The sequence below is a fragment of the Phodopus roborovskii genome, unplaced genomic scaffold, assembly GCF_943737965.1.
Source record: "Phodopus roborovskii unplaced genomic scaffold, PHOROB, whole genome shotgun sequence".
Lineage (NCBI taxonomy): Eukaryota > Metazoa > Chordata > Mammalia > Rodentia > Cricetidae > Phodopus > Phodopus roborovskii.
In genome coordinates, this window is record NW_026126567.1 from 33506180 (window position 1) to 33528114 (window position 21935).

At 39.3% G+C, this 21935-nt stretch overlaps 1 protein-coding gene across 3 annotated transcripts in view; it reads right to left on the reverse strand.

Moving 5' to 3' along the window:
* Mapk8 (mitogen-activated protein kinase 8) overlaps positions 1-20690 on the reverse strand; it is a 56363-nt gene extending 35673 nt beyond the window's left edge. For all 3 annotated transcript variants that reach the window (XM_051202660.1, XM_051202659.1, XM_051202661.1), the window contains exon 1: positions 20522-20690. The gene's annotated coding sequence lies outside the window, so the exon portion shown is untranslated. The remainder of the gene's footprint in view (positions 1-20521) is intronic.
* Between the last annotated feature and the right edge of the window lie 1245 nt (positions 20691-21935).

The window sequence follows — 21935 nt, forward strand, 5'->3', positions numbered from 1 at the left end:
TGGTTTAAACAACTCAAATACATGATGAACAGATAAACCAACTAAGGTACATATACACAATGAACTATCATTCAAAAAGTATTGACACATGCCACAGTACAGATAAATTTGGAGGACATTACATTAAGCCAGACATATATTGTATGGCTCTATCACATGAAATAATCAAGATAAGTAGATCTAGAGAGATAAAAACTAGATTGGCAGCATTAAGAAGCTAGGGTAGGAGGAACAAAGAGAATGACTATTTCACAGACACAGGATATCCTTTTGAGCTCAGAAAATATTTTAGAAATGTGTAATGGATGGTAACAGGCATACAATAATGTATGTATATTAACAGTAAATTTTATGAATATTTTGTAATTAAAACAGTCATAAATAAGGAAAAACTTATCAAAACCTCACCACTTGAGAAAGACTCTCATATATTCCAGTTTCTCAAATGCTGCTTAAGGCTGATGAAAAGAAAGTTTCCATGCTTTAAAAAAAAAAAAAAAAAAAAAAAAAAAAGTTCAGGGTCGGGCAGTGGTGGCATATGCCTTTAATCACAACACTCAAGAGGCAGAGGCAGGCAGATCTGAGACCAAAGCCAGCGTCTACAGAGTGAGTTCCAGTACACCCAGGGATACACAGAGAAACCCTGAATCAAAAAACAAACGAAGAAGCAAATGCCATTTTTTTGGGAGGTGCGGTAAAGAGATGGCTCAGCAGTTGATGGAAAAGCAACTGCTGTTCCAGAGGACCTGGGCTTGATTTCCAGCCCTACAAAGGCTCACAATCACTTACAACCTCAGTTCCAATGCCTTCTCTGGCCTCCTTGGCGAATACAGAGAGGTTGTGCACAGACATACATGCAGAATCCGCACACACAAAATAACTATAAATCCTTAAAAACAAAACAAAACAAAAACCCAAAAAACTTCTTGTATGCCTTCCTGGATAAAAGCCAGCTTAGGTGCCTGGGGCTTAAGTTTTCAGAAATTGCCTTCATTTAGCTCGTTTCCCTAAGAATGTTACCTGATGTTTTAACTGAAGAATTTTTTGTTGTTGTTGTTTAAGAGTTTTATTCCAAATAAGTAAAGATCCAAAGAAAGTAAAATGTTTCAAGAATAGTTATGTCGCCGGGCGTTGGTGGCACACACCTGGTGGCACACACCTTTAAGGCCTGCCTGGTCTACAGAGCTAGTTCCAGGACAGGTTCCAAAGCAGAACAGAGAAACCTGTCTAAAACAAACCAAAACAAAAAAAGAATAGTTATATCCTTGACACATCTTTGGTACATTCATACCATGAAAATCCTACTCACAATAAAACTAATGTGATACATGCAACATTTTAGATAGATGTTAAAACTTTTTTTCTTTTTTAAATCTAGCTTGGGGGGAGGGATGTATATAAATATATATACACACCACACATAGAGAAAAGGGGCAGACTAATCTTGTTAGGGACTAGGAATGCAACTATGAGAACAAAGAGAGAAAAAGGTATTTTATAGTTTAAGGATTTACATATAGATCTGTAAGACATTTTGGAGAAAGTTTTGTATAAAGCAGGTAATCTAGTAAAGGTTCATTTTGTAGCCTATCAATATCCAAACTACTATGCCACACTACCTGCTGAAGAGACCATCCTGTCTAGTAAGTTGTAAGCACCTCTGTCAAAAATCAATTGGAGGCCTAGCTCACTGGCATGAACCTGTAATCCCAGCTACTTGGGAGGCAGAAGGCAGAAGCTTGAAGCCAACTCATACAATATAACAAAACCCCATCTCAAACAAAGCAAAAATCACACAATTGGCCTTGAATGAAACAAAGTCTTGAATTTCTGAATGTGTTCTACTGTCCTGTATGGGTCAGTCATCTATCTGTCCACCAATGCCACAGTGGCCTGGTTTGGCTAAACAGATGATGAAAAAATAATAACCACTGGGAAAAACAGCAGATGGCAACAATTTTAAGCAGGGGTAGCTCTTTAGGAATAACAACAGGGAATTAAAAATAGTATCAGAATCTGTAAACTCAAAAAGAAGCTCACAAAATTTGTACAGTTTTAAAATATTATGGAAAAAGCAAATCTGTTACCCTAAACTTGTTACGCTCCATGAACCATACTTAAATACAAGAGTTTTCCAAAACAACCAACTAAAAGCTGATCTGTGATGGCATATACCTGTAATTCTGGAACTTGTGAGGCTGAGGCAGGAGGATTCTGAATTCAAGGTCATTCTTTGTTACATATTAAGTTTGCTGAACTCTGTCTCAAAACACAACCCAATATATTACCCATCAGAATTGCCTCTGTGGGCATGTAGGTGACCCATAATTAGAGTCAAATTATTATCGTTGTTAATTAACTCTGATAATTTTTCTTTTTTTAACCAACTATTTAAATTCTCATTCCCTAAGTGCAGCTTGGCTAACTGGGGACATTGCTAGCATCTCAGAAATATTCATTGGATCATCAATCAAAGATTCCAGACCACGGCAAGTTCAAATCAAATACCCCAGGTTTGTAAGTGGCAAAGCTATTGCACATACTCCCACATATATTTATGCATGGCACAACTATCTTTTCTCCATTCCCTTTACTCCTGCCCTCTACACCTTTTCTTTCAAACAGAAAGGAAAAGTCAAAACTGTAACCAAGAGAACCTTTAACTTCTGTCAAATTAGTCGATTGTTCTGGGCACTGGGCTTCACACCCACCATGTCAAAGAAAATAGTTAATGACTGCCAACTGTCATAACCATGAAGTTCCATTCCATAACTCTGAATTTGATTCAGGCCTCCATTCCTTTCCAATCTCCTAAATCTTTCTGGGGGCCATTAGTGCTGGAGCTCCAAACTTCCCTGCATCCTCAAACCCTCTGCAGAGCATCTGCTTTATTTCTTTGAATGAAATCCCAAATGATCTAAACAGCCACTTACCTTGTCCTCTCAAATGATACTAAGAGGTATCCTGCTTACTCGCTGTGGCTATCATCATTGCTTACCTAGACACAAAAACTCACTCTTTGAAAGCTCATGTTTACTCAGCTATAAACCCAGTCCCCCTGTTGTGGTTTATCTACCAACTGCCTAGTCACACCATCACCAATAAGTTTCACACCTAACTAAAACTTTCCCCTTTAATCTGTAAACCCTGCTATTGTGAGTGACAGCCATAAGTGAGACTAAGCCCTCCAAAAACATAAGTCTTTTAGTTCTTTTGATGTTGGTGATCTATAGTAATCTACCCATCTGTCTATTCCTCACCTGTGATTAACACCTGAATTGATTCACCTCTAGAAATAGTACAGCGACCCTTAACAACCATAAGCTCTTCTCCTCACATTTTACTTTATTATCATCAATTTAAACATTATCTGACCTTCGAGGGCCTTCAGTATCTTAAAACTCTGCCTTCCCCCACCTACCTTCTTTTACTATATCCTTTCTTAGTCAATTTAAATTTCATGTTCCATCTTATTTAAAGATATTCTTATCAATACACTGAACTCCTTAAATCCCAGATTTGCAAAAAATATAACTCTTTAGATGAATCTAACTACTTACTGTCTTGTGACTACATCATGTCCAAATAGAAATTAGCACAGGAGGACAGATAAATAAAACTGTCACGTCATGGTCTACCTTTATGAGTTCAGTTACTATTCTCTGTAACACTCATTTCAAATTTTCTCCATTCTTCAAACCACCTACCTCCATCATTTCCTTCTCGTCATAAAAGTAATAAAACAGGGGCCCTACCAAATTTATTTACTCTTTTAAAAATTTTCATTCATATTTATTTACTCTGTGTGTGTGTGTCTGTCTGTGTAAGCACTACATACAGGTTGTCTGTCTGTCTGTCTGTCTGTCTGTCTGTCTGTCTGTGTAAGCACTACATACAGGCAGGTGTCCTTGAAAGCCAGAAGAAGCTATCAGATCTTGTGGAACTGAAGTTAGAGGAGATTGTTGAGGCACTAAATATGAGTGTTGGGATCTGAACCTGGGTACCCTGGAGGAGCAGCAAGTGGTCTTAATTGCTGAGCCATCTCTCCAAGCTTTTCATTTATTTTAACAGCTCACAATGCTAAATTCAGTCACCACCAAACAGATCTCACTGAAGCTACCAATGATTAGTCGTTTTCCTTAATGCACACTTCACCTGTTCTCTCAGAAGCATAACACTATCACAAGTGTATCACTACACTGTTTGCTTATGTGGCCCTTCAAAACTGTTCCCCTAAACGCAGTAAATGAAATAGTTTTACTCTCTTATAATACTTGCTAAATTAAACTGTCATTAGATGCTGGAAAAAACAGATTAGGGTTCTAACCCACACATCTTATGGTTTCTCTATTGCTGTGATAAAACACCACGACAATAAAGCAACTCAGAGAGTGAGTTTACTTCCACTTTCACATCACAGTCATGAAAGAAGTCAGGACAGGAACCTGGAGACAGGAACCGAAACAGAGACCATGCAAAAACAGTGCTTACTGGCTTTCTCCCCATGGTTTACTGAACCAGCTTTCTTTTTGTGTGTGTAACAGGTATCTCTGGCAGTCCTGGCTGTTCTGGTACTCACTATGTAGGTCAAGCTGGCTTCGAATTCACAGAGATCCACCTGCTTCTGCTGGGACTAAAGGTGTGCACCACCACATCTAGCTCCTGCTTTCTTACAGCATCTAGGACCACTGGCCCAGGATGGCACCACCCACAGTGGACTGGGCCCTCTCACATCAACCATTAATCAAGAAAACACACCACAGACTGTTCTGGTGGGGGCATGTTCCTCAAAGAGGTTTCCTCTTCCAAAATGACTCTGACTTGTTAAGTTAACACAAAACTAGTCAGCATACCCTGAAAAAGGAAAAGCAACTTAAGAAATCTCTTTATAACTGCTCTGCCTGCCATAAAGGTAGGAGTTATTTCCAGAATATTGTAAGAAAGGGGCATATTGAACACAACACTGAGCAAAAGAGACAGAGGAAGACAAGCAAAGGAGACAGAGGAAGACAAAGGTAACTAGAACTTATAGGTTGGTGTACAGGCTAGAGAAAAGGCACCAGAGTTCTGCAGTAGTAATCCTCCCAAGAATTTGGCTGAAAACTAATCTATTCAACACATGCATAGGACAAAACTTCCAAGTATGAAGCAAAAGGCAAACGCCTGAGCTACATAATTCACAACTTAATCAGGAAGAAAGATCAAATTAGCACAGATTTCCTCCCTATCTAAAACTAAGGGAGTCAGAGATAAACTTTTTTAAAATTTCCATTTGGTGCTAGAGAGTTGGCTCAGTGTCTTAGTTAAGAGCCCTTGCCACTTTCAGAGGACCCATGTTTGGTTCCAAGACACATCACATCCACTGCCTGTATCTCTAGTTCCAAAGGATTTGAGGCCCTTTTCTGACCTCTAAGAGCACCTGATCACACGTGGCACATACACATGTAAATATTTTTTTAATTAAATGCAGTTTTAGCCTACAAGACATATTCTTTTAACAATTAATCCATTCCAAATAAGTCAGTCAAAATAGAGAACTCAAGATGACATCACTGCTACCTGCTTTAAATCTTGTTACTCCATAGATGATAAATGATCCAAAGTAACTACCAAATGTGCTAGCACCTTCCATTTCCAAAGTAAGCTTAAAGAAAACTGTATGAAGTCACAGTAGAACAGCAGAGAAACCATGGCATCTAGATCTAGGTTTTAACCAAAAAGGATCAGATAGGTTAGGTTTTACTTTTTAATTAGAAGGGTGTGCTTGTTTTCTCCTGTGGTTCCTGCCAGAAACACTCTTACTCTGGTCTCTGTTCTTTAAGTCTGCCTTTGATTTGAATGTAGCTGTCTTTGACACACTTCATTTTAGGCTTCTGTTATGAAGCTGATTTTCTGCAATTGATGGTTCATGACAATATCAACACCAATGATTACTGAGCTTCTTACAGTTAGCGCTCTGGCCCAACAGGGTAGGCATTTCCACCAATGAGCAAGTCATATATTAACCTCTATCCTATGACCACTTAGCTCTCCACCTCCAGGCACAGCCCATACACCATCTTTTGGATTGTGTACATGTCAGAAAACAGAATGATTATATGCTGAGATCCCAGCAGACAACCATGGCAGCGGGAGGAAATAACTGTAGGGCTAGTTAGCAGTGGTGGGTGAACACAGTGAATGCAGCATGAGAGATTAAAAAAAAAAAAAAAAAAGCAGAAACTACATCAAAGTTCTGACAAACAAATGTATCAAGTCAGAATATTTAACATTTGCCCCATTCACCTGACAGTCTCCTATGAGACTGACAGACCACACTATGAAAAATGTAACAAAATATGGCAACATTTAGGGAGCCCTTATTGAAACACGATTTTCCAAATGATCAATACATGCTGTTTCAACTCAAACACAGGCAAGGCTCACTTAAAATACATATCATTGAACTATATTTTAATACACTATGAAAATATTATATAGATTCAGATTTCACATTGCAATTAATTTGTTAAATTCTTGTGTAATATAAGATTTTCAAATTATATGAGTTGTGATATGGGAAGTGTATACAAGCACTTTCTACCACTATCTGCTACAGTACAAAGCCACCCCAGAAAAGTGTTTGTTAGCCACTTTCTCATGGAACACTAGTTTTATTAAAAACAAACAAACAAACAAAAAAAAAACCCACTGGCACACTAAATAAGAGGTAGGTTGTGTGTGTGTGTGTGTGTGTGTGTGTGTGTGTGTGTGTGTACTCTAGCACCTCAGGAGGCTGTATAGAACTCAGGATCCTCCTACTTCTGCCTAAGTGCTACAGTTATAAACTACAGAGACTTGAAATAAGGCACATATAAGACATATCCTTGATAATGAATTAAGTGGGTTTATCACTTCAGAGATAATCACTTCAGACAATGACAAACTCTCAAGTGAAAATTAAAATTTCAGAAAATTTATGCCCATTCCATGAGACCTCTAAGAATTTTCCTGCTATCACAAAACAGCAATTTTCAAAACCCTTGACGTTGCCAGGCATGGGAATGCAAGCCTTTAATTCCAATATTCTAGAGGGAGAGGCAGGTGGATTTCTGTGAGGTTAAGGCCAACCTAGTCTACAGTGTGAGATCCAGGCTATCCAAGACTATATAGTGAGACAAGGGTTCAAAACAAAAACAAAAAGCAAAATCTTTTCAAAAGCAATGTGTCATATAGAGTAAACCGGCAGGTTCTAGTAACTCCAGGAAGGCAGACAGGGCAAAAATAAGCCAGGAAAGGGGATGTAGGAATGCCATGTTAACATATCAAAGAGTAAAAAATTTTAAATTCTGACCCAGGATTTAGGACTTTGACTAAAACATACTTTTTCTATAAAATAACCCTCCAATTAGAGCAAGAACTATATACTAAAATACCAGCTACACTGACTTATGAAGTGTTTGTCTCATTTAACCTTATATCACAGAATACTTTAAAATTCATACTCTAGATTTAATATACCTTTTTAAAAAAAAAGCCTTGATCTTTTGAAAGAAATGTCACTATTCATAAGAATGGCAGCAAAGGACACTAATACAAAAGTATACACAAGGAATCCTAAATAATTCCAATTAGTTCAATTAGGCATCTCAAAACTTTTGCTTAAATATGTGGCCTTTGCAACATCACACCAAGGCACTATAGTAACAGAAGTGACACCTATGACACTGTGATCAACAGGAGGGGAAGGAAGAACATGATGCAGAACCACAGGCCTCACTATGCATCAGATACAGTGTTGTTACTCGATATAGCATTGTTGAGCCTGACTCAGGAAAGTCTTTGAAAAGAATTGAAAGCTGGTTAATAGACTCAAAAAGATTGTTAGAAAAAGAACACTACTCTGCAAGACCAAATGAGCTAATTGATTCAACCAAAGCTAATCAATGAATGCTAAAAATAACAGGTAAAATCTATTGGGAAACAAGAAACAAAGAATCACAATGTCATCCTACTGACCAATTACTAACAGCATGAGGTTAGTTCTGGTCTTTGTAACACCTCTGCTGAAATACCTTTTTAACTACATGACCATACTTTAAGGTAATGACTTAAGCCTTGTCTTACATATGCATATAATGTATAGAGTAGCATCAAAGCTGAAAATCCTCAATACAATACAGTCTGTTATCCAAGCTTCTGTTTTTAGAAGCAGTCCATAAAGATACAAGTTAAGCACACGGAAACAACCAGTTAAATCCAAAGTTGGGCACCATCTACCTGATAACTGGCCTGGTGTGTTCAAGGATCCAGCATCACAGAAGGGAAAAAGAGGTAAGGATAAATGTAGTGGGTTAACAGTATGAACTATGGCTAGAGACAGCAGCTATGGATTGTAAGCAAATGGGCAGTGGAACAGGACTCTGATCATAGCCTACCTCACCAGTATCAATATGAACTACCATGTGTGAAAATACCTTCTAAAGAAAGAGTTCCACAGCACCTGGATGTAGCATACTGATCTTTGGAGGAACAAACAAACCAGATCTGTTGGCACGTTCCTACAGCCCCAGCATTTGGGAGGCAGAGGCAGGAGAGCAACCTGGTCTATAAATTTAGTACTAGGCTAGTCAAAGCTTCACATTGGACCATTTAAAATAAATACAAAAATTTAAAGTAATGGTGGTTGGGAGATTATGGAATGCTAATTACCATACAAATGACAGTAGGGGTGTCCCTGTAAGTGTCTTTCAACTTGTTATATATATAAGACTTCTAAATAAGTTGGGAGTCATTAAGGGGATCAGTTAATAAGGCACTCAAAATGAAAGATAACCAACCTACCAAATAGTAGAAGCAGAGTGTGTGGACAAGTACAACAAAGAAACACTGCTCTTAAACAAGCTCTTAGGACACATACACCATATTAACTTTGAGAGAAGAGGCCATAAAGAAAGGCAACCAGTTTAAGAAACAACTTCTTCCATCTTCTAAAAGTTTCATCAAAGATTGTTGAGAAAACCACTGAAAATAGAACACTTCAGTAATTCATTTCTCAACACAAAACAGATGAGGCACGACAGAAAAGTTGCTTTTCCTCTTCAAATACAGCAGTCAGGTGATGGTAAATTCATGACTCTGCAAGTCAGAACTATGGAAACAGGTTAATAAAGAACATAAACTAGCTCACAAAGACCAAAAACCAGTTACAAACATATATTAAGATACTAATACACACTAAATCAAATTGTCAACACTCTTGTATCTATAATGTGTACTATAGAATTACATTCTTTCTGCTATCATTTATCCTACTAAAAGATATGGATATGAAGTGACAAGACACAATTACAAACTCAGTTGCTGTGGAATATTAGTTCAAGATGTGTTACATTCATTTACACTGTGGAATATTTGTTTAATGATGCAAACATGTATTGCATTCTTTTACGTTGCATTTGTTTAACTCTGTAAAGCTGTGTTTCTTTGGCTGCCTAAAACACCTGATTAGTCTAATGAAGAGCTAAATGGCCAACAGCTAGGCAGGACAAAGAAATAGGTGGGGATGCCAGGCAGAGAGAATAAATAACAGGAGAAATGTAGGTTCAGGGAGAAGAGGGAGGAATGAGAAGATGAGGACACCAGGGGCCAGCCGCCCAGCCACACAGTAAAGGAAAGCAGAATAGAGGTTAAAAAAAAGCTCAGAGGCAAACTGTAGTTAAAAAGAAATAAAATAATTTAAGTTAGAAAAGCTGGCTAGAAATGAGCCAAGCTAAGGCTGGCATTCATAGTAAGAATAAGTTTCCATGTATTTATATGGGAGCTGGGTGGCAGGCCCCCAAAGAGTTAAAACAAACAAACAAACAAACAAAAACAAGACAACCCTAGCTGATTACTCTCCCATTTACTAACTCAGAGGAGGCATTGAGAAATCACACTGAGTGAAATTTTAAAAATTTCCGCAGAGAAACTCTTGAATGACCTCTAGCCAATTCAGCTACTGCCCAGGCCCACATCCAGTCCTTTGAGTTGGTCCACCCCAACATTCACTCCATCTATGACCTGCTAGACAGCATGAAAGGACTGGCCCCGGTCCTGCAGAAGCATAACTGCAGGATCTCCATGACTTGGGCAACAGCAGGATACCCAAGAGGAGATTCAGTGAGGGTTCAGTACTGATGGTGTACTAGAAGCCAGAGGCCTTGAACATGTCCAACAGCACATTTCACAATGAACATTTGCAAGTAAAGCTGTTTGGACAAGAAGATACACTGCATGATACACAGTAGCTCTCAATGCCAAAGAGGACTGAAGAGGTGATGGAGAGGAGGGAAGATGGAGGAACCACGTGGTTTTTTATTAGTACTTTATTGTTTTCTTTGTGGGGGAACACACTGCAAAGGTGAAGGATACACATGGAGTGACTGGGAAATGGGTGGGATTCCAGTGCATGATATGAGATTCCCGGAGTCAATTAAAAAAAAAAATTATGTTTAAAAAAACAGTACACATCAGTCTAAAGCAGTTCTCAATCTGTGGGTCTCAACCCCTTTGGGGTTCAAACGACCCTTTCACAGGAGTCACCTAAGACTATCAGAAACACAGATATTTATGATTCATAACAGTAGCAAAATTAGTTATGAAGTAGTAATGAAACTAATTTTATGGTCTGTGGTCACAACATGGGAAATTGAATTAAAAGGGCCTCAGCATTAGGAAGGTTGAGAATCACTGGTCTAAAGAGTTCTTCTTCTACCTATTTATGAAACAGACTGCAGACCTGCCAAACCTCACACTAGGACATTCTTAGAAATATATCTACCTGTACCTCCTATCTTATTTTAAAAAATTTATTTAGCTGAGTGTGGTGGTGACGGTCTTTAATCACAGCACTGAAGAGGGAGAGCAGTCAGGAGGATGGACCTCTCTGTGTTCAAAGAAAACATGGTCTACAAATTGAGTTCCAGCCCAGCCAGAGCCACAGCGTGAAGATCCAGTCTCAAAAAAATAAACTAATATTAGAGATTTATTTATTTCTATGTATATTGGTGTTTGTCTGCCTGTAGGTGCACTACATGCATACTTCATGCTCAATCAGATCTCCTGTAACTGGAGTTTACAGATAGGTATGAGCCACTCCTTGTGGGTCCTGGGAATATAACCTCTACAAGAACAAGTGCTCTTAACCACTGAGCCATATCTCCTATTGGTTTTGATTCCCCTAAAAACTGGATTAAACATGGCAAAGCCTCACCCTGAATAAATCTGAACGCCTTACTTGTACTTCTTTCTAATGAGTTAAATAATGTGGTATTTGACAGTTGGGGCAGGGGTGACGAACTAGGTTAACAGAGTTTTAAATTCAAGATTTCAAACCTTCAATGAACAATCAATACCACCTAGCAAAGTACTTCAAACTTATGACATTCTCATGCTCTTCTGCTGGCCTGAATGACACACTTCATTGAAAAAGCAAAAACCACAGACATCAGAATCAGAGGTATGTCATCACCTTTGAACACTAAGCTTCCTTTGAGGATCACAGACTGATTTCATTCCCTCATGTGATGAGAAGCATTAATCCTGACACCGGCCAAATATGCCCTCTCCTGAACATGCCCATTTTCACTCACTCCTTACACCTCAGTTTCCTCCTTTAAATATCTGTATCCACTGTGTCTGAACTTGCTTTTATCTCAATCTAAGAAAACAAAAACAATACAAATAACATTTCATCATTTAATCAACTTTAATTTAGCTTCTTTCTTGTTTAAAAGAACTGTTCATTAAGACCATCAGCAACTTTCCAGTAATCTCTGTTACTGTTTCCTCATCTGTAAATGGATCAGCATGCTTCAGGTCATCAAGGGATGCTTAAACAATATACATATGTAAAACATTGTACTTGGAACATGGTGAGCCGGCCTCAGTATCAACTAAATACTCTGGGAATCACATTTCCCCTGAGTGCCTGAGTGTGCTCCCCACCTCTCTTCTCCAGCTGACTCAACAGTAGGAAGCTACTTGGAGGGAGGCTTGGGCCAGGTGGGATGGTCAGCAAATGTAATTCTTATGGAATTCAGGAAAGTATCTTCAATCAAGGATGAGACCAGAAACCTCAGAGTCAAATCAAACTTATTCTCTTTACCTTACCCATGTTTTTCTGACATGTTTTTGTCAGTATCACTTTTCTAAGCCTTCCCATAAACACTCACTCCTTCTCACATATATAGATCTTAATTTCTAAACTGACTGCATGCTTCTGATAGCTAAGCTACATTTAAAAAAAAAATTATCTCTAGGTGCTATGTGCACAAATCGCAGTCTATATGTGTGGCCAAATACACAACAATGAAGCTCACTACTAAATCCATGCTCACCATCACAGACTGCTAATATCCCCATTTAACATTTGGCAAGAAAAACAAGAAATTTTTAAACAAACAAAAACAAAACAAAACAAAAAAATAGAAAAAAAACTGGGGCTGGAGAGATGGCTCAGAGGTTACAATCACTTGCTGCTCTACCAGAGAACTTTTTTGGTTCTCAGCACTCATATGGTGGCTCACAAAGACACTTAAACAAATAGTAAAAGTTTTCTATGGCATCATAGTGTTGGCAATTCTCTTCTAAATACAAAAACCAAATTTTCATGGCAAATTGAATGTATGTAATCGAGTTCAATCATATCTGGGGGTGGGTGGAGAAAATGTCAACCAGTGTGAAAACTCTCAGTATTGGAATTATTCTCTATCATGACCAGCAGATTTCTCAAATGTACAATACACAGACACACTTTTATTGGGCTATGCACATACAATGTATATGTTATCCCAATAAAATAAAAAAGTAAAATGACCCCAACAGAAATAGCAACAGATTGGCAGAGGAGGGGTAGAGACCACACCTGGCAGGTTAATTATGAAAGTTCATAAAGCTAGAGAAATGGCTCAGTGGTTAAGAGTGTGTATTATCTCACAGAGAACCCACAATCAGTTCCCAGTGCCCATGTTAGGCAGCTCACATCTGTCTGTAATGCCAGCTCTACAGGCTCTCCTGCCCTCTTTGACCTGCTATGCATGTGTGCGCACACACACCACCATACATAAACCTGACCCCTCCACATAAACACATAGCAAAGATAAAATTTTTTAAAATTCACATACACAAACAAGCCAGAAGCCCGGAAAAACAAAATATCTAAAAAAAAAATTAATGAAAGGGCATTAGTCCCAACAGAAAGCACACTTTAAAATATAGCAATTAAAACAGAATGACTTGGTTTCTAAAAGCAGAGAGGTCAAGGGAATATTCATGGCCTAAGCACATGTGAAAATTCAGTAAATAATAAAAGTGACAGTTTAAATCAGCAAGACAAAAATTTATTTATTAGATAATGCTGAGGCAACTGGATGATTACCTGATTCAAAAAATATGGTTGGGCACATATGTAAAACAATACCCTGGAAAGGCAGACAGTAAATTTGGAAAATGTATTTCCAATAGCCAGCCTGGAGGTATTTCCCTAGAGAAAATAATAATAATAATAATAATAATAATAATAATAATAATAATAATAAATTCTCCAATCTAAGAAAATGAGTAACAAGTCGAGGATAAGGTCAGTTCCCGAGAAATACAAATAGTCCTTCCATGATGCTTAATTTCACTCCTAAGGGCAATGAAGAGAGAAGTAGTTACCCTTACCTAGTGATGGTCTAATGGAAACTGGACAACTTTAGTGACAAATATCAAAACTACAAATGCACAAACACTGAGCCAGCAGTTTCATCACTACAAATTTATCCTATACACTTCTACAATGTGTGAAGTGGTATGTGTACAAGATAATCTAGGTAGTCAAAAACAGCCTAATTGTACATCAAAAAAAAAAAAAAAAAAAAAAGCCACTAAAATAGCGCTCCTTCCTTTTTTAAAGATAGGGACTCAATATGTAAGTCTTAGAACTCACTATGTAGACCAGGCTGGTTTTGAACTCACAGATAAACCTGCTCCTGCTCCTGGAGCATCCGGATTAAACCCCATGAGCCAACACACCTGGGCAAATGGCATACCTTCACAATGAAATTAAACACTTGATATTGTACCCGCCCTGAATGCATGTATAAAGTCATAACTTATAAAGTGATGGTGGAGATGACCACTGGGAACTAATGTTAGATGAGCTCCTAAATGTAAATTAATGTTCTCAGAAGAGGAAGAGACCAAAATGCTCTCTTGCCATGTGAAAATAAAATACAGGGAAAAGAGTGCCCTCACCAAGAGAAGTGAGTATTTCTGTTGCTTAATCTACCTTGTGCATGGTATATTATAATAGGAGGACAGACAGACTAGATCAATGGAACACCACAAAGCTACTTAAAACAATGCTATTTACAAGTGACATGAAATAACCTCTAAGTTCTATTGAGAAAAAATACAAACCAACAACAAAAAAAAAAAAACAAACAAAACAAAAAAACCATGAAAAGAACAGCAAATCTGCATCACTTTGAGATACAAAGGGAAGAGGGACAGTGGGAATTCAGTATGGCTCTCTTCCTGGAAAGACCAAATTCCAGGAAAATGAAAGCAAAAGGTTTCTTAAAAGTCTGACAAGAACTGGCAAGAAACTTATAATCTTTATCTGTGCCAATTATTGTAGTATCTACGCTTATTAGTGTGTCTGATTACATGTAGGTTATGTTCAACCTGTGACCCAGGAGCCTGCATGTAGCTGAGGCTAGCTATAAATGTGGCTCAACACAAATACTAAGCTTTCTTAAAACACTGGGTTGCTGCTACTATTGCTTTTTGGAGGCTAACTCCAATGTACAGTTCTCAAATGTGAGCCCTATAGGTGACAAGGTGTTGTCACCATCAAAAGGTTGGGTACACCACTCATTATCCCAACCTTCAGGGTCTGCACAAAGTGGAAGACAACACTGTCTCATCTTTTTGCAATTCACCTTAAAGAAGCCTTAATTCTGAAACAGATTCAGGGTTTTGGACAAGACAGATCTACACTTACTTGTATATAAATCACCTTTGGAAGGACCCATAGAAATAGTGGAGGAACTGGGTGGCTGGCACAGTGAGAAGCTTAACTGTGTATCCTTTTTTAAATCTTTGAAATGTGGATTAAAGTTGGCGTACTACTCTGTCAAAATATAAATGAAATGTAAATAAATTCTCAGTGTAACAAAGTCAGACCGCTTTGGTTTTGTTGTGGTTGCAGAAAGCCTTTCTCTAGTTTTTGCAGCAGTAGCTTTTCCCTCTTCTATCTCACCTCCAGTTGACTCAAATAACTTCTGAGTAAGGGACCCATCCTCTCAAGAGTCAGGGAATAGGAAGTTTCCACCTCACTAACAGCCTTCAGTAATATTCTAAGTACTTAATGTTTTTGATGCCTCATCCCAAGCAAGGCAGGTGTGTGGGACTGTCCTTAGCAATATGGTGGCTAACAGGCTGGATCCTCTGAGCAACAGAAAACTTCTCAAAAATTCACTTTTTAAAAGTGCTCCTAGCACAGATCAAGTGTTATCTTCAGAGCCTCAATAAAAGCTGGACAGCTTTTATTGTACAGCAACATCTTCTCTCCCATAAAGTTACTTCAATACTCTTTTTGAAACAAATTCAGTGAGTTTTGTTTTTTATGATTGAGTCTTCTGTACACTTTCAACTATAATCAAACATTGGGAAAGATACTTTGCATTCTGCACTTTATTAAGCCAGCAATATCATTCAAAGGTGGGCTAAACCATGTTAAGGTTGGGACTTTTTCAAGTGTCTCAAAGGCTAAAGAAATTCTCAGTGAAATGGCCAACATCATTGCTTCAGTGTGTTAGAACACACATGCTTGTCCTTATCCCCTATGAAGTTATATTCAGACCACAGAAGGGAGATCGATTTTACTTCAGTACACGTCAGGCTCCTAAAGTGGCATAAAGTGGGTTCTCAATAAATTATCTGGCTTGTGTAACATCAGTGTGTTCATAGTCACTATCCGTAAGAAGGGAACAAGAAATATGACATACCATTTATTGTAATCCTAAAAACTGTACAGAAAACTAATAACTCCAATGAACTGCTGTGGTTACAATGGCCTCAGTAAGATTAAACATAAAAGATGAGAAAGCATTCCATTTTCTTCAAAATGTGTTACATGATTAGAATTATTTCCAGCTCCTAGGTTCCTATTTTACAGATATTTGCCAAAATATCTAAGCATACGGAATACTCTGTTGTAGGAAACAGCTTAAAAAAAAAAAAAAAAAAAAAAAAAAGCCAACATGGCATTGTTCCAGATAGTATTATTTGTTTTTGGAATGTTTCCAAATTTTAAGGCAGAGAGGATTACTGGTCCAAATGTTAACACAAATAATCTCAGTCAATTCAGATTAGTTGGAGATTTTTAAACTTTAACAAATCCACTAGAGATGTAGACAGAATAACCAGTATATCTGGAGAATCTGAATATGCATTCTACTCAAAATTATTTTAAGTTTACTTGACATTTGCACACATTCAAAGTTAAAAAAAAAAGTGAAAACTCTAAAACTTCCTGGATGCTTTATCTACCACCCAACAACCAAAGCAGTCTATGCACAGCCTAGTTTAAACCTCAGGACCCTATGAAATGTGTGATATTATTCTTTTCATCTAATGCTAATGATAAAGCAGGCTCAGATATGCTCTACAACCTGAACTAGCTATGCACAAAATTAGTTACATTTGGAATATGGAGTAGGAATCAGAGACGGCCCTAAGTCATGCTGGCCATTTCCTAAGTTTTGATTCCTAAACTTTTTAAAGAATTGAAAAATTTTAACCAAATCTGAAAATCTCTGAATGTACAATAGGAAACACAGGTATCTGCTCTATTTCATATATAACTCACAACATAAAGGTACAAATTTCTCAAAGCTCTCTCACACACAAATTCTGAAAGCTAAATTTTAGTGAAATGCAGCCTGTTCAGAGATTTGCAGCAGGCTTTGGTAGGGGGAGGCTTTTCACACATCCTTTTCACTGTGTCATTCCTCAAGTGTCATCTTTTGACCATAAGCTTCTTGGGGGTTAATGAACTCTCCATTTTCACATCTTCCAGTCTTGGGGAATATTTCATCAAAAGGTATGGTGCTGTGAAACAAATAGAATTTGCCATTCAAAGAAAACCTGGCTTATGGCAAAAACGGTTGTATAAGTCTGATACTGGAAATAAACTAACAAGTTTCTGTGATTCTTACTTTTCTTGCCTGGAGTTTTCCAGTCACTGAAGGACTCCAATGAACAACCTGCAGCAGGCTCCATACTTGCTGATGACAAAGTACCAAGGGAACATGGGTATGATTCTTGGACTGTTTTATTCCCATCTACTGCTCTGAATGACAGAGTAAACTCACTTCAGTACTCCTGTCACATTTTAGTAAATTCCGACTCTTCTAAAACCAAAGGTCAGGAGAGCCTCATTCAGGTAGTGACTGGGTCTGAGACAAGCATCACAGTTCAAACAGGCAAGTGATTCATATGTAAAGCTCCAGGGTTGTGACTCCCTTGCCCTACATGAATCAGAAAGGTCCATATTACTGACTCTATCAGTCTTCTAGAGAACTGGCATCTTAATCAGACATTATACTTCTACACCTGCAGCAAAGCATCTCGAGTATGGAGATGACTCAAATCTGTCACTTGACAGCCAAAGCAAGGCAACAAGAAGCTGGCTCCTATTTAGCAACCCCTCAATTACCACTAGGATGGTTTATGGCTAGTTGTCAATAACAAATTACTGTTTCACTGGCCATCTAGTATATTCTCCAGACCATTTCCATAATTTCATTCATGGAATTCTAATTACATTCATTTGGTAACAATTTATTCTTTAGCTTGCATAGCCCATGCTGGCCTCAAACTCATCTTGCCTTGGCCTCTAAAGCCCTGGGATTACAGGAATGTACACATATGGCTCAATTAATTCTTATACTAATTTCCTTTCCAAGTAATTTCTCTCAGGATTAAAGGAACATGAAATATACAATTTCCTAATATACCAAGACAGTTAAAGGATACCCTTTTCATTAAGGGGACATATTTATTAACAGAACCCATACTCTCTCCCTTTCAAACACCAGACTGCTTTTTTAAAAAGGGGGTTTTCTTTGTGGCACAATGATGCTCCAGAATGGTATAGTAGTAATCAATGCATAATTATGTAAACAGACTAAAAACCAGTAAAAAATATATGGGCCACTCTTTATGTGAATTAAATCTCAAGAAAGCTGTTTAAACATCAGAATTTAGAAAACAACCTAACTGAATGTATGCAGTCTGTCTGTGTGTGAGCCACTCAAATGATTTAATTCAGGAATCCCTTCTGGAACCTCATATACTTAGCTAGGCAAAGCAATAAAAGTTTGGTGCCTCAAGTTCTATCGCTCACAGTAATAAAATAATTTTCTTATTTTTCATCCCTATTCCACAGTAAGTTCATCTGAACTACTTTTCATATCGAAAAGAAATATTTCTTAAATAGTGGAAATTGCCAAAACTTGAATAAATTCATAATATTTTGAGTTTTAAACCCATATGCTTTGTGATTTGGGTAAGTACAAGTTAAAACCTGACCTTTCCAATAAGCAATTCTAAAACATTAACCAGCTCTAAACTATTAAAAATAAAATATTTGTAAAAGACATGTGTGTGTTGTATTTTTCTACTCAAAGAAATAATAAAAAAACATGTGAAATAATAGCTAGAAAAAGATAAATATGGTTCAGTCGGTAAAGATACATTCCCTAAAAGTCTGGGAACCTGGGTTTGATGTCTAGAAACAACATAAAGGTAAAAGAAGAGAATCAACCCCACAAAGTTGTCCTCTGGCTTTCACATGCACACAGTGGTATGTACCCCCTCCCTTCAAAAACACCCTCGACATTAATTCTTTTAGAGGAGAAAAATGAAATCATGTTAGATTCCTAATGAAACACTACTGTTATGTCTGGGTGTATTCATACATATGGTTGCAAAAAGCACTTATCTAAAATATTAGAAGTGAACAAATTACCCAACTTGATGGCAAAGTACCAAGTGAATGCCCCTTATCTACAAAGGACTTAAGTGTTTCAGATTTTGGAGCATCTCTGACTTTCAAGTTATGGATGCTCAAGTTTTAAACATGTACTCACAGACAACCTTCCGCCATCACCCCCAAGTTTCTACTTTATTAATTATATGTTAAAAAAAAATCAGGGGTGGTTTTAAAATAGTAAATGCCCTAGAAGTGAGGTATAAAAACAAAAACAGTGATTTCCAAACCCTCTGTTTTCTCAACAGGTAGTATCCTCTATTAATTTATGATCTAGCCAACTGTGATGTATGGCATTCCTAAAACTTAAGGGGGAATTTAAAGCTTTCAATTTTCCTCTATAAAAGTTTTTTTTTTTTTTTTTAAATCAACTCAATGTGTATGACTACCATGCTAGGCGCTAGAGAAATGATGCAAGAAAGGCCTCCAACTACCATTTTGAGTGCTTGCTTTTCATCAGACACAGCAGTAAACATGTTCACTCAGAGTACGACAAGAAAATTGGGGTGGTGGTGGTAAGATTTAAGAATAAAGATGGCATATTTAAGCAAATCTAGCTCTTCTTCCTAACACATTACCTTTAGAAGTTCCAATAAAACGAGGCAAATACCATATTTAACATACATCCCTTATATAACCGTGTCATTTAAAGGCACATCTGTTCTATTCCAAAGTACCCTATTCTTAAGGGTCTTTCACTTGGCCTTCACATCCTCTCCATCTGGATACAGTACTAACAGTTGCCGAATGAATGAATGAAATAAACAGATGTCCTAACTGATCAAAAGGTACTTGGTGGATGCTGATCTCAAAACACAATAGGCTGACAGACCAGAATCTTACTAGAAAGACCACTTCCATTTCAGAAGTAAAAATAGCAGCTACTGGACACTGTGCAGTCAACATGTTATTAAATCCCCGGTGGCGTGGGGAACTTTCGGGAATGGAAACGCAAGATGTTCCTTACGGTACTTTAAAATGGACTTGGTTCTACCCAGTCTGGACTGGGAACCCAGGAGGCGCAAGACAAAGAGACAGTGGTGGGGAAAGTCAAAAGGTCAGAGCCAGGCGCCCCTCTGCAGGCGCGGCCCGCAGGCCGGCGCGCTCGCGGCCACCCGGCCCTTCTCGGCGTCGCGGCACTCACGTCCGCACAAAGAAACCGCCCACAGTCAAAACACGCTCCCCGTGGGTGCGGGAGACGTATGTTCGGCCGCGCCGGCCCGATCTCCGCCGAGAGAGCCTCCGAACTTGCCGCCCACCGGCTCCGTCCTCCCCGCGCGGCGTGGAAACCGGCCAGAGTGGAGGAGCCAGGTCGCGCCGAGTGGACCACGCCCCCCGCTTGCCCCCGCCGCCCGCGCTATTGTTCCCGCGCCGCCCCCGCCCCGCGCGCGTTCCCGGGAGGGGGTCACGGCCGGGGAAAGGAGGCGGCCGCCCGGGCCGCGGAGCCCGCGCACTCACCCGGCTGCGCAGCCAACGGCGACAGGGAAGCCCGTAGCGGTGAGCGGCGCCGTCCCGCGGTGGCCGCGGCCGCTACTCAGCCCTGCTCGCGGCTCCGCGTTCCGGCCGCGACGTCCGGCCTCGGCCGCTCCGCTGACTAACAGAGACGCGGGTCGTCAACGCGCACGCCCGCCCACGTCATCGCGCAGGGCCCCGCCCCCGCGCCTGTGAGCGGCTTGGGGGCGGAGCCGCCCCGGGGGCCCGGATTACGAAGGCGTGGCCCAGTGGCCAGGGGCGTGGCTACATCGGAGAGCAGGCGGCACTCGCGGAGGTCGCCTGAGGGCGGGGCTGCGGGCCGCAACTGGGAAAGCCGCGTGTGAGGGGCGTGGCCGGGAGCAGCAGGGGGCGGGTCTGCGACGGCACGTGGCGGCGCGTGGCGGAGAAACACCAGTCATAGCCTAAGCCTGCTGGGCTGCTAGCCTGTGGCTTTGATGTTTGAAGGTCAGGCACGCATGCCAGTGCTCACACCTGAGCCACGGGAATCCTACTTTGACAACCACTCTTCCAAGGCCTACCACCCACCAACAAGAAAATGTTCTCCAGGTCCCTAGAAAAAGTTACTTCCCCCCTACCCTACTCTCTGCAAAACCCTCCTGCTCCATTGCATTACCTGATTTACCTCCAAAGCCTCGTGTCCCCCTCAAATATTAGCTATGGACTGATTAACTGGCCAGCCTGACCATCTGACAATGTATGGAAAGATATTTCAATTACTATCATTTATGCAGTAGATATCTATTTAGCCCTTTAAAGACCGCGTGTTGTTCAGAGGCATTCTCACCAACACGAGAAAGTAATTTACAAGAGAAAGTAGCAATAGAATGATTACACGTCTATATAAAATACATTACATGCACAGTATATACAAAGAAAAACATGGAAAGGAACATGCCAGTTGTTTTGACAACGAGGAATAAAGAGCAATCTCTTTTGTGTGGTATCCCATGATTTCCAAAAAATATGTAAATATTTATCTAATAAAGTCAAGTAGATTATGTTCCCATTACACATTGAGGTGCTCTATTTTCAGTGATGTGGGCATAAGGCAAAAGTGAGCATTCATCCATCCATTTATTCATTCTCTCCCCATTTCATCTTTCTCAGCAATTCTTTTTTATTATTTATATTTTTATTTTATGTCTGCGCGAAGGTATCAGGACTCCTGGAGCTGGAGTTACAGGTAGTGGTGAGCTGCTATGAGGGTGCTGGGAACTGAACCTGGGTCCTCTAGAAGAGCACCCAGTGCTCTTAACCACTGAGTCATCTCCCCATCCCTCTCAGCGATGCTTTATTTCCCTTCTTCCTTTATTTCTTCAGTGAATATTTTATCACTTGCCCATTTTCTTAAAGGCAGTGTTCTAGCTCTAGCAATAAT